Raw genomic sequence first — 11830 nt, 5'->3', positions numbered from 1 at the left:
TACACACAGTCACTCCTCTTCCAGAATTAATGCAGCAAAGCAGAAAGGAAATAGTTAATCAATAAACTCCAAACTCGCCCCAGTCCGGTAGCCCATCCTTGGTGGGCAGGAGGTCGCAGTGAAGGGACAGGACCTCAGGAGGTCATCTAGTCCAACCCCCTGCTCAAAGTAGGAGCAATCCCCAATTTTTGCCCCAGACCCCTAAATGGCCCCCTCAAGGATTGAGCTCACAACCCTGGGTTTAGCAGGCCAATGCTCAAACCACTGAGCTATCCCTCCCCCCATGACACCGTGGGAGACTAAATCCATGTATCAGAGTAGCAGCCGTGTTAGTCTGTATTCACAAAAAGAAAAGGAGGACTAGTGGCACCTTAGAGGCTACCCAATTTATTTGAGCATAAGCTTTCGTGAGCTACAGCTCACTTCATCGGATGCATTCAGTGGAAAATACAGTGGGGAGATTTATATACACAGAGAACATGAAACAATGGGTGTTACCATACACACTGTAAGGAGAGTGATCACGTAAGATGAGATAATACCAGCAGGAGAGCGGGGCGGGGGGGGGAAGAAAACCTTTTGTGGTGATAATCAAGATGGGCCACTGACTTCCTGAGGAAACTACAATCCATTGGTGATCTTCCTGAAAACACCATCCTGGCCACTATGGATGTAGAAGCCCTCTACACCAACATCCCACACAAAGATGGACTACACGCTGTCAGGAACAGTATCCCCGATAATGTCACAGCAAACCTGGTGGCTGAACTTTGTGACTTTGTCCTCACCCATAACTATTTCACATTTGGGGACAATGTATACCTTCAAATCAGCGGCACTGCCATGGGTACCCGCATGGCCCCACAGTATGCCAACATTTTTATGGCTGACTTAGAACAACGCTTCCTCAGCTCTTGTCCCCTAACGCCCCTACTCTACTTGCGCTATATTGATGACCTCTTCATCATCTGGACCCATGGAAAAGAAGCCCTTGAGGAATTCCACCATGATTTCAACTATTTCCATCCCACCGTCAACCTCAGCCTGGTCCAGTCCACACAAGAGATCCACTTCCTGGACACTACTGTGCTAATAAGCGATGGTCACATAAACACCACCCTATACCGGAAACCTACTGACCGCTATTCCTACCTACATGGCTCCAGCTTTCATCCAGACCACACCACACGATCCATTGTCTACAGCCAAGCTCTGCGATACAACCGCATTTGCTTCAACCCCTCAGACAGAGACAAACACCTACAAGATCTCTATCAAGCATTCTTACAACTACAATACCCACCTGCGGAAGTGAAGAAACAGATTGACAGAGCCAGAAGAGTTCCCAGAAGTCGCCTACTACAGGACAGGCCTAACAAAGAAAATAACAGAATGCCACTAGCCATCACCTTCAGCCCCCAACTAAAACCTCTCCAGCGCATCATCAAGGGTCTAGAACCTATCCTGAAGGACAACCCATCACTCTCACAGATCTTGGGAGACAGGCCAGTCCTTGCTTACAGACAGCCCCCCAACCTGAAGCAAATACTCACCAGCAACCACACACCACACAACAGAAGCACTAACCCAGGAACCTATCCTTGCAACAAAGCCCGTTGCCAACTGTGTCCACATATCTATTCAGGGGACACCATCCTAGGGCCTAATCACATCAGCCACACTATCAGAGGCTCGTTCACCTGCACATCTACCAATGTGATAGATGCCATCCTGTGCCAGCAATGCCCCTCTGCCATGTACATTGGCCAAACTGGACAGTCCCTACATAAAATAATAAATGGACACAAATCAGACGTCAAGAATTATAACATTCATAAACCAGTTGGAGAACACTTCAATCTCTTTGGTCACTCGATTACAGACCTAAAAGTGGCAATTCTTCAACAAAAAAACTTCACAAACAGACTCCAACCAGAGACTGCTGAATTGGAATTAATTTGCAAACTGGATACAATTAACTGAGGCTTGAATAGAGACTGGGAGTGGATGGGTCATTACACAAAGTAAAACTATTTCCCCACTTTTATTCCCCCCCTTCACCCCCCAGTGTTCCTCAGACGTTCTTGTCAACTGCTGGAAATGGCCCACCTTGATTATCACTACAAAGGGTTTTCTCCCCTCCCCCTCCCCCTCCCCCCCTCCCCCCCCACTGGTAATAGTTCACCTTAAGCGATCACTCTCGTTACAGTGTGTATGGTAACACCCATTGTTTCATGTTCTCTGTGTATATAAATCTCCCCCCTGTATTTTCCACTGAATGCATCTGATGAAGAGAGCTGTAGCTCACGAAAGCTCATGCTCAGATAAATTGGTTAGTCTCTAAGGTGCCACAAGTCCTCCTTTAAATCCGTGTAGCCAACTGCCCCCGTGTGTGTTGGGGGTGTGAGGAACCAGGCCTGAGCCCAGGAGCTGCTGACTTCAGTTTCCAGGAGAGGTTTGTCTGTGCAATGGCCTAAGTCAGCCTTTCTTGGCTGCCCCAGGCATCACTCACCAGGGACAAGGAAACTGGCCTGGCCCTGGGGTTCTGTAGCCACCAGATCATCATGTAAACAGGACACTCCAGCCTCCTGCACACCTGCTTCTGCTGCGTCCCAGGCTCCGGGGGCCAGAGCCTCAGCTGGTGTAAACCAGTGTAGTAACTTCCCTTTACACCAACTTAGCACTGGGCCCATTCAGTGTAAACGGACCATGGAGGAGTTGATCTTACGAGCTGGGGATTTTCAGAAATATGTTTTCAAAGTTTTTGTGGCATCAAATTAAAAAGGGGCGTTGCCAAGCTGTGGATCTGAGTCATTTCCCGGCCTCGGTGTGCTCAGGCTGCAGCCAAACACCTCCAGGAGCAACCAGCGCCTTTCAGGCAAAGGCGGACTGCGGCCGCAAACAAAGCATTCTCAGGGAGCAGGCTCTCCCTTCCTGCGCCAGCTTGCACCAAACAGTGCCTCCTGATTTACACCACGGTGGGTGAGAGGGGATTGGGCCAGGTGGGTTATTTAGTCGGGGATGGGTCCTGTTTTGAGCAGGGGGTGGGACTCGATGACCTCCTGAGGTCCCTGCCAACCCTGATAGTCCATGATTCTAAGAGTGAGCCCAGCGGGCTACTCCTGATTTACACCAGGGCGAGTGTGAGGGGAATTGGGCCCATTGGGTTACTCCCGATTGACACCGGGGTGAATGGGATTAAAGTCGGGTCTAACCATGCCAAGAACTGGCCTGTTGCCCTGCCTGGGAGCTGACTGGGGCCCCGGGTTGGCTGCCCCTGGGGGGCAGCGAGCGCCCAGGCTGCAGGGGCGAGAGGGGCAGGTTCAGACACCCCCTAGGCGTTAGCGTCACCTCTCGTGGGGAGACACTGGATCTGGACTCTGATGATGGGGGCGGGGGTCTGTTTGCGGGGAGAAGCGCTAAATCCTGGCGAGTGGCTTTAGCTGCAGCTGTCACTGACACGGGCTCGGGGTCCTCCTGCCGCAGGGCAGAAACTAACTGCGGGCTCCCCGGCGGGGGCTTTCGGCAGCACCTGATCCTCGCCCCGCGGGACCGAGCCCGGCTGTTTCTCCCGCACTGGGTTTGTTTGTGGCCTTGCTGCGGGCTCCAGGCCGAGGTCCGTGACCGTCCCCTGCCGCGCTGGTGCCCAGCACCCGCCGCCTGCCCGGCCCCGGCCCAGGGGCGCCCCGGCCGGGCCGCACGCGGGGCCCCGCAGCGTCCCCCGCGCGGGGCGGCCGCACGCACCTCGCGCCGGTGTCTGTCCTGCGAGGACACGAGCCCGGCCGCACCTGCGCGCGGCTCGCCGCCGGCGGGGCTGCGCCCTCTTAAAAGGGCGATGCCCCGCTCAGCGGCCAGGGCAATTGTCCCCCGCGCCGCGCGCCCCTTCCCGAGGCAGGGGCTGCCGCCGCCTTTGCCGGGCAGGCCCGAGACTGGCGTTGTCAAGAAGCCGCCAAAGAAAGCGGTGGCTGGGGCCCAAGCGGCCAGGCGAGGCCGGGGCCAGGGTGTGTTAATTCAGCCGCCTGCCGGGCCGGGGGCTCGAACCGGCTGCGGGGTGAAGCTGCCCCTCTCCTCGCAGCTGCTGAGCAGGGCGGGCTGGTGCCCGGCTGGCCCAGGGCCCGTGGCAGGGGCCTTTCCCGGCGCTCCAGCTCAGCAAGCAGACACAGGCGGAGCCTGAGAGCCCCAAACCAAGAGCCACAGAGGCCTCTGAAGTCCGGCTCCCGCCCGCAGGCAGCCAGAGGCCGGCGCGCCCCCATCTCCGCCGGAGCCAGTCCGCCAGCTTGGGCTGAAAGCGGCTGGGGCGGCTACTGACGAGCCCCTGCGGAGCTGAGGACAACAGTGGCTGGATAGCTGCAGCTTGCCACGAGGGCCGGAGCCCGCAGCCGCCGCCGCGGAAAACCCACTGGTTTTGCACAAGTGGGGTCAACCCCTGACTACAGTGTGTTGTGCCAAATCTCCATTAGCAGTTAACAGGACAGGGTCTCTGACACACAGCCACGCTGTTCTGTACCAAGCAGTAGGTGGCATGGCAGTGGTGACTCATACACCAGCCAGGCCATTGCATTGGGGTCAACTGGGAAAATATGACACCCCACCACCACCCCCTTCCTTGCTCATTTCGCAGCAAAGCAGCTGCCTGACCCCAGCTCTGTGTTGTGATGTGTCGAAGTGGGACTGTTCTTAATGTGTCCTCTGAATAGTGTGGGGGTGCCTCAGTTTCCCCTAGGCAGTTCTTAAGTATCTAGGTGGTGGGGTAAGGGTGTATGATCGTTGCAGAGCCCTAAAGGGCAGGTGTGTGCAGGGGTCTGGACACAGAGAATGGCCGACACCCTGTTTCCTGGCAACTGATGGCCTGGGCCCTTCCCCCTGCAAGGTGAGAGCTAAAGGGTTGGAGAACAAAGGAATCAGGTGCCCTCCTGGCCCGGGAAAGGGACAAAGCCCAGAGGAGGAGGGGCTGGAGGGAGTTTCGGTTTGGGGCTGGCTGGGATGTGAAGTGAAGGGCAGACGTGGTTGTCTGGCTCACTGCCCCCCAAAATGGACCCAGCTCAGGGGTCCTGTTCTCTGCACCTACAAGCTCTGTTTTAGACCATGTTCCTGTCATCTAATAAACCTTCTGTTTTACTGGCTGGCTGAGAGTCACGTCTGACTGCGTAGTTGGGGGGCAGGACCCTCTGGCTTTCCCAGGACCCCGCCTGGGCGGACTCGCTGTGGGAAGCACAGGGAGGGGCAGAGGATGCTGAATGCTCCGAGGTCAGACCCAGGAAGGTGGAAGCTGTGTGAGCTGCGTGTCCTGCAGACAGGCTGCTCACAGAGAGGAGACTTCCCCAGAGTCCTGACTGGCTTCATGGGGAGCAGTTCCAGAGCATCGCCCAGGGACTCCGTGACAACTGGTGGCAGCGGTGGGATATACTGCACTCGTGGATGGCGCTTCCTGCAGTAAGTGACGGGGGAGCAGTAAAACGAAGGGGGATTGACAAGGACCAGGCGTGCTGAAGGCTCAGAGAGGAGTGGTTTTGGGGGGCGGTTAACCCCTGGGAGTGTGTGACCAGCGAGAAGGTCTGTGCAGTAATGGGGTCCCCCTGGGGACTGCGGTGAGCAGTCTCAGGGGCGAAGGAGCCTGTGGCTTGGCCCTGGGAGAGAGAAGGAGTTTTGCAGTAACAAAATTCCCCTGGGGATTGCAGCGAGCGGTCCAAGGGGCGGAGGAGTCTGCAGCTCGACCCTGGCAAAGAGGTGGTGACCTCAAGAAGGGCTGGCACACTAGGGGTTCTCCCTGGAAACTGTGGGGAGCTGACAGCACACAGGCCTGTGAGTCCACAACAACTGGGGAAGAGCGGAGTGATGGCCTGTCACCGTCTCCTGAAGAAGGACATTGTAACCCTGTGCAGAAAGAAAGGGTTGAGCATTGGAAAGTTCACCAAAGCACAGTTAATCGTGCAGCTGGAGGAGGATGATCACTCTAAGGAACAGATTCCTGACCCCAAATGGGGCTATAGCAGGATCTGGGAGCAGCTGGAGTGGGAGCCAGGCATCCCCAAGACTCCTGTCCCCGACCAGACAAGGGTCTTCACGATCGGGTTCCCCATCTGGGGATCGGAGGCAGACGGGATTGGAGCTGAGTCCGAGAGAGCAAGAGGACTGTGAGAGACAGCAAGAGCCTGAGAAAGAGCTGCAGAAGCAGCAGCAGCATGAACTGGCGGTGGGGGAGCGGAGAGGCCTAGGGGACCTCCCCGGGGTGAGTGGGGATAGACCCCGGGGTGCCAGTTCCACAGGGAACCTCGAGACTAAATTGCTGCCCCTGGTTAAGGGGGGTGGGGGGATGTGGATGCCCACCTCACTGCCTTTGAGCAGGCTGGCGATTTGAACCAGGGGGACCCTGCGGAAAAGCCCCGGTGTCTAGCTCCCTTGCTGGGTCCCAAGGCCATAGACTCTGTCAGCCGGATGGGTGGGGAGGTGGACAGGCTCCCACTCCTAACCCCAACCTTTAGTCAGGCCCTGGGTGGTGCAGCCTCAGATGCTGAGGGGCTGTGTGAGCTGGGTGAGGGTCCCAGGGATGAAGCCCCTCGCCCTGCCTATGGCCCAGATCCCTGTGCAGACCCAGGAGGGGTGGGGCTGCCTGGTCGTTGGGGTTCTCCAGGATATCAGCTGTGAGACCCTGTTGCGGAGTGACTGTGTCTTTTTGGGACAGGATCCAGGCCCTGCTCCTGTAATGGCCAAGGGTTTGAATTTGAATCCAGGGAACCAATCGGCGGAGAGGGAAATGGTCAGTGAAAATGCAGATGACCTGGCTTGCAGCGGGGAGGAGCTGCTAGGCTCAGGACACCTGCCTGCCTGTAACCAGACCCCTGGGGCTGGGTGGGACAGAGAGGTGCTCCCCACTCCCTTGCACACCGGAGAGGGGGCTCAGGCTGGCTCTCATGCAGTGAGGAAAGCAGTGAGCTCGCTGCCTACCCCCACTGGGACAGCAAGGGCAGCCCTGAGCACAGTGGGAGCTGAGACCCCAGCTGAGTGGGGGGAGACACAGGCAGGGCAGGGGATCTGTTGGGAGTGGCAAGGTGCTTGGTAAGGGAAGTTTGGATGAGCCTAGGCAGCCTTGTGAGCTGATGGCTGTGTCTAGTCAGCAGGGTGGGAAGGCGAGGAGAGTGGAAGTTGAGTGTCCCTGGACCTTACTGTTAGCTGGGTGGAGAATTGGGACAGGGAAGAAAACGTGCCTGTGTCTGTCAGGGGTATTGACTTGCCTATGGAGGGAGCTACCCCGGTCTCCAAGCAGTTGTCTGTAAACAGACCTGTGTGTTGGGACAAGGGGAATGAGATCCCAAGCTGTGTGTCTGGGAAAGGAGAAAGTGTCTCAGGCTCTTCTTTGTCTGTGGAGCAGACAGAAGGGGCCTTTCAGCCTGTCATGGTTGAGGGCAGTGCAGTTGTCTCAGAGTTGGTTCTGGATTCAGCTAAAGCCCAGGAAGGGAATGGTCCCAACTTTGTGTCTGCTCGGGAGAATGGCCCTGTAACTAGGTCGCATCCAGTTAGTGTCTATGTAAAATCCCAGAGACCAGACAATTCTGGTGCTTGTATTTTACCTGTTGCTAGTGTGTTTTTGGGAAAGGGTGTCGCAACTCTGTCTAATCAGGGTGAGATCCTAGCCAGGGCACAAGGAGAGCATGAAGGTGATGTGATTGTGTTACCTATTGAGGGTGTGGAAACCTGTAGCAAAAAGGAAAAGATTCCTGAACTTGTGTGTGGCAAAGGGAAGGAGAATGCTTCTGACCTTTTATCTAGGAAGTCTGTGAGTTTGCCTGAAAGGGGATTGTGTAGGAATCCGCCAGATGGGCCAGAGGTAAATCTGGATGTAAGTGAGACCCAGAAAGAGTCTGTTGTTGCTCAGGAAAGTGTTCCTCTAGAGCAAGCCCTAGGTGAAGAGGGTAAGGGCAGAATTTCTGTGAGGGGTGAATTGTTGCATAGAAAAGCCCTAGGGAAAGGAATCCTCATGGAGTCTTTGCAAGCAGTTTACTGCAACTGAAGGGTGTGAAAGTGATTTAATCAAGAAAGTTTGAGTTCCTAACAGCCAGAAATTTTCTGTTGTGAATGGATCCACTGACTTTCCTGTTGAAAGATCCAGTGTGGATAGCTTTGAGAAGGTCTCAGATGGAGTGAAAGCTGTTAAGGAAGTTAAACAGTCCTATAACCAAGTGGCTGTGTTTGGCCAGCTTGTTGGGGAGACAAGGTTGTTGAGAAAGGAATGTCTCCATGCTAGTTCTGTAAGTGAACAGTATGTGGCCCAGGTCAAGATGGGGGCTCTTAACCAAGAAAGCCCGAATTGCAGCCCTCCAGACTGGAGCACTGGGAGAAGTCCCGATCCCAGTTTGACCCCTGGGGGTTTTGGGGTGGCAAAAGGGCACGGGCCACATAAGCCTTCCCACATGCGGCATGCAAGTGCTATCGACCACCCCTGACCTAAGGGAGGGTGTGAAACTGGAAGGACGTAAAACTGGAAGGGCCTGGTGTAACTCCCACCAAGGAATGGGAGAGATGCTGGGGCATCCATGGGAACGTTCATGGGTTTGGACTTCCCCAGGTCACCGGCTAAAGTGACCCCACTCAGTTCGGTCTCGAAGGAGGGAGAGATGTGACAAAGCGGGACTGTTCTTAATGTTTCCTCTGAATAGTGTGGGGGTGCCTCAGTTTCCCCATGGCAGTTCTTAAGTATCTAGGTGGTGGGATAATGGTGTATCCCATACCCATAGGGGGCCACGCTGCCTGGAAGGAGAGGAGGTAAACCCTGTGGCTGGGAGCATTCAAGGGCCTCTGTGAGCCTGCAGAGTGGGCTAGGCCTGGGGTGGGAGTGGGGGGTCACACTCCTCCCTCTCTGGAGGCTGTCAGAGACGTCGGCCTTCTGCAGCTTGTTCACTTAATTAGCAGCCTGGTTTTGGCCAGTGTCACTCAGGCGCTCTGCTGCAATGAGTCACCCACAGCTGGCCTGTGCCAGCTGCCTGGGGCTTGCAGGGTTCGGGCTAAGGGGCTGAATAACTGTGGGTCGCTGTTATTTGTCTGGAGCACACACAGCTCCACTTCTGTAGGGACGCTGACAAATGCCGCACTCAGAGCTGAGCCAGGGCTCAGCGTAACTAACGGGTGAACACCCAGAACAGGCATGGTGTGGGCGGCCAGGCTCAGGGCTAATCCAAGGGATGGAAGGGGATCAAGAGCTCCCCTGGTAGGTGCCAGGCGCGGAGGTGGTCAGTGAAAGGACACCGGCTGCACCTGCTCTGTGGCCTGTGCTAATACTTTGCCTCTCTCTGGAGCATGTCCCCTGCGGGATCTCAAAGCCTGTGGGGACATGGCTGAGTTTAGCCCCATGAGCACCGTTAGCCCCGGGGAATGGGAGGCGAGGTGCTTTATGGAAGGTCCCGGGGGGAGGCTGCGGCAGGCCGTAGCCCCAAGGCACTCCTGGCCCGGCCAGATAACAGCGTGCCCAGCATCTATGCTGGGAAACGTGGCCAGGAGCGTGGTCGGCAGTGATCTCGACACCCACTTGAGCTTGTCCTAGGCACTTCCATCGCCCCTCGCTGCACTGGGCCCTGGGCATCCCTGGACAGCTCCGATTCTCCTCTCACCTTCACTGCAGCAGCTCCCCGGGGAGGCAGCAGAGCGGTGGGTGCTCAGCACCTTCAAGACTCAGGCCCAACCCCCAGATCAGAGGCCATGTTTGGACACTGTCTGTTGGTAGCACTGCCTGAGCGCCCCGGGGCAGGGGCTGTGGGGACCGTGCATGCCCGGCTGGCGCACACAGCCTCAGAAAGCTGGGCTGGATTTCGTGCTTCGTTTCTCTTCTTATTCCTCCCAGAGCATCTGTTGTTTGAAGCCCCCGCCCCCGATTTCTGGTATTTGTGGATCTGTGATTAATGGGACGCGCTGGCTTAGCCCCAGTCCTGCTGGATTCTGGCGTTGCCAGATTACCACATCCACTGGCCAGCCCAGGATCACCTCGCTGGCAAAGCTGGCTGGATTCACCATCTCCTCAGCACTAGCCTCTCTTCCCGAGAGCCCTCTGGCTGGGGCCCGGCCTGGCTCAGCACAGCCGGGGCAGGAAGGCTCCAGCTGCAGCCACCTTACTCCCTAGCCACTGGGGCTGGCTCAGCGCATGGCCCCCAAAGCTCCCTTCCCCCCACGCCAGGAATGTGAATTCCAACCCCCTTTTGAATTACAAATTGGAGCTGCCTGCTTTGTCTCCCTCCAGTTGGGCATTGTCCCTTTGCCGAGCGAGCGGCTGGAAGCGGGGAAGGGAGCCTGGCTCCCCAGCCCAGCTGCTCTTTCATGTACAAAAAGTTTGGCCAGATTTTTTTTTTTTTGCAGCTACCGAGTTAACGGGATAAAACCCCAAAGAACTTGAGCATTTAACGAGCTTTGCAGGAAACCCATTAACCGCTTTGCCGGCCCCTGGCCCTGCCTGACTCTGCAATTACAGCAGTAGTGACCAGTGTCAGGGCGCCAGCAGCCCAGGGAGCAGCCGAAGAGAAGGGCAAGCCCGTGGCCTTGTGAGGGTGGCCATCTTGGTGAGGCCAGCACTGAGCTTCCCAGCAGATGGTAGAGAACTAAGGGCCAGGGCAGGGCCTCACACCTATTAGGCACCTCACTTGCTCCTATTGATTGCCAGGGAAGTTAGACACCCACCTACCTCGGAGGATCTGGGCCTAGACTCCCTAGGCAGGGCCTGTAACACCCTGGGGCCAGGAGATGTGCAGCCTCCCCCCCCCCCCCCCGAACAGTGAGGTCCGACGAGCTTTGGGGCAATCAGAGTGATTTTGCTCCAGTCCCACCTGCAGCCTGGCCGGGGCAGTGGGGTGCCAGCCCTGGACTAACACGCTGGCTGGACCAAGACTCCGAGGGGCCGTGTTGCGTCTGTCACCCTGATGGTGGCCAGCCCCTTGCAGCTCGCTGGTGAATACAGCCCCAAACATGGGGAGAGTGCAAGGATTGATCACTCTCCCTGGATCCAGAATGGCCCCCCAGGGCCAGATCCCCAGCACCCGGATCAAGGGCTGGGCTGGCAGACGGCCTGAGCCTGTTGCCTGTCTCAATGGAGATAGGCAGCGGGAACTGGGCAGTATCCCTTTAAATAGTCTGTGAGCCCCTCTAGCCACACTCCCGGCTTTGGAAGCCACCAGAAGCCAACTGGCTGTGCCCAGGGCCCCAGCGTGCAAGGTACTGCGCACACAGCACAAACAGCACTTCCTGTTCCAAAGAGCAGACCAAGGCCCTGCACGTTTGTGACTAGTCGGTGCACACAGAGATTTGGGACCCAACGGGCCAGTGTGTGTAAACAGCTGGCACCTGTCTGTATAAACATCCTGGGCCCGACTCATCCCGCTCTCATTTGATTGGCAGTAGGGGATTTACACCAGAAATGAGTTTGCAGGTTGCTCTAAAGACTATCTGCCTCAAGGAAAAACAGAAATTGGGTTTTCCCCCTTTTCTAAAGGGCAAATAAAACTTGCCCCAAGGGGAGAACTAGCTAAATCATGGCACCACATATACTGCAGGAATGAAGCTGGAGTCTGAGGGGAAGGGATTTTTAAAAGATGCTTATTGTACTCAAATGTCTGCCAGGCACTTGGGAGAAAAAGTCTCTGTGGTAAAGAGCCTCCCCCCCCTTCAGTTAAGGGCTGAAAAACTCTGACTCCACAGCTCCAGCTCCGCCAAGGAGGCCCCCAACAAATCCAGCAGTACGCCGGATATCCAATCTGAAGGTAAAACAGAAATGGGGGGGAGGGAGGGAGAGGAAGAAATCTCATCACCTGATGTTGGTCCATTAAACAATAGGACTGCCGCCGGCCTGGCACTC

This window comes from Natator depressus, chromosome 21 (genome assembly GCF_965152275.1).
Source record: "Natator depressus isolate rNatDep1 chromosome 21, rNatDep2.hap1, whole genome shotgun sequence".
NCBI lineage: Eukaryota > Metazoa > Chordata > Testudines > Cheloniidae > Natator > Natator depressus.
The sequence above is the reverse complement of the archived record's forward strand: the minus strand, read 5'-3'. Positions refer to the sequence as shown.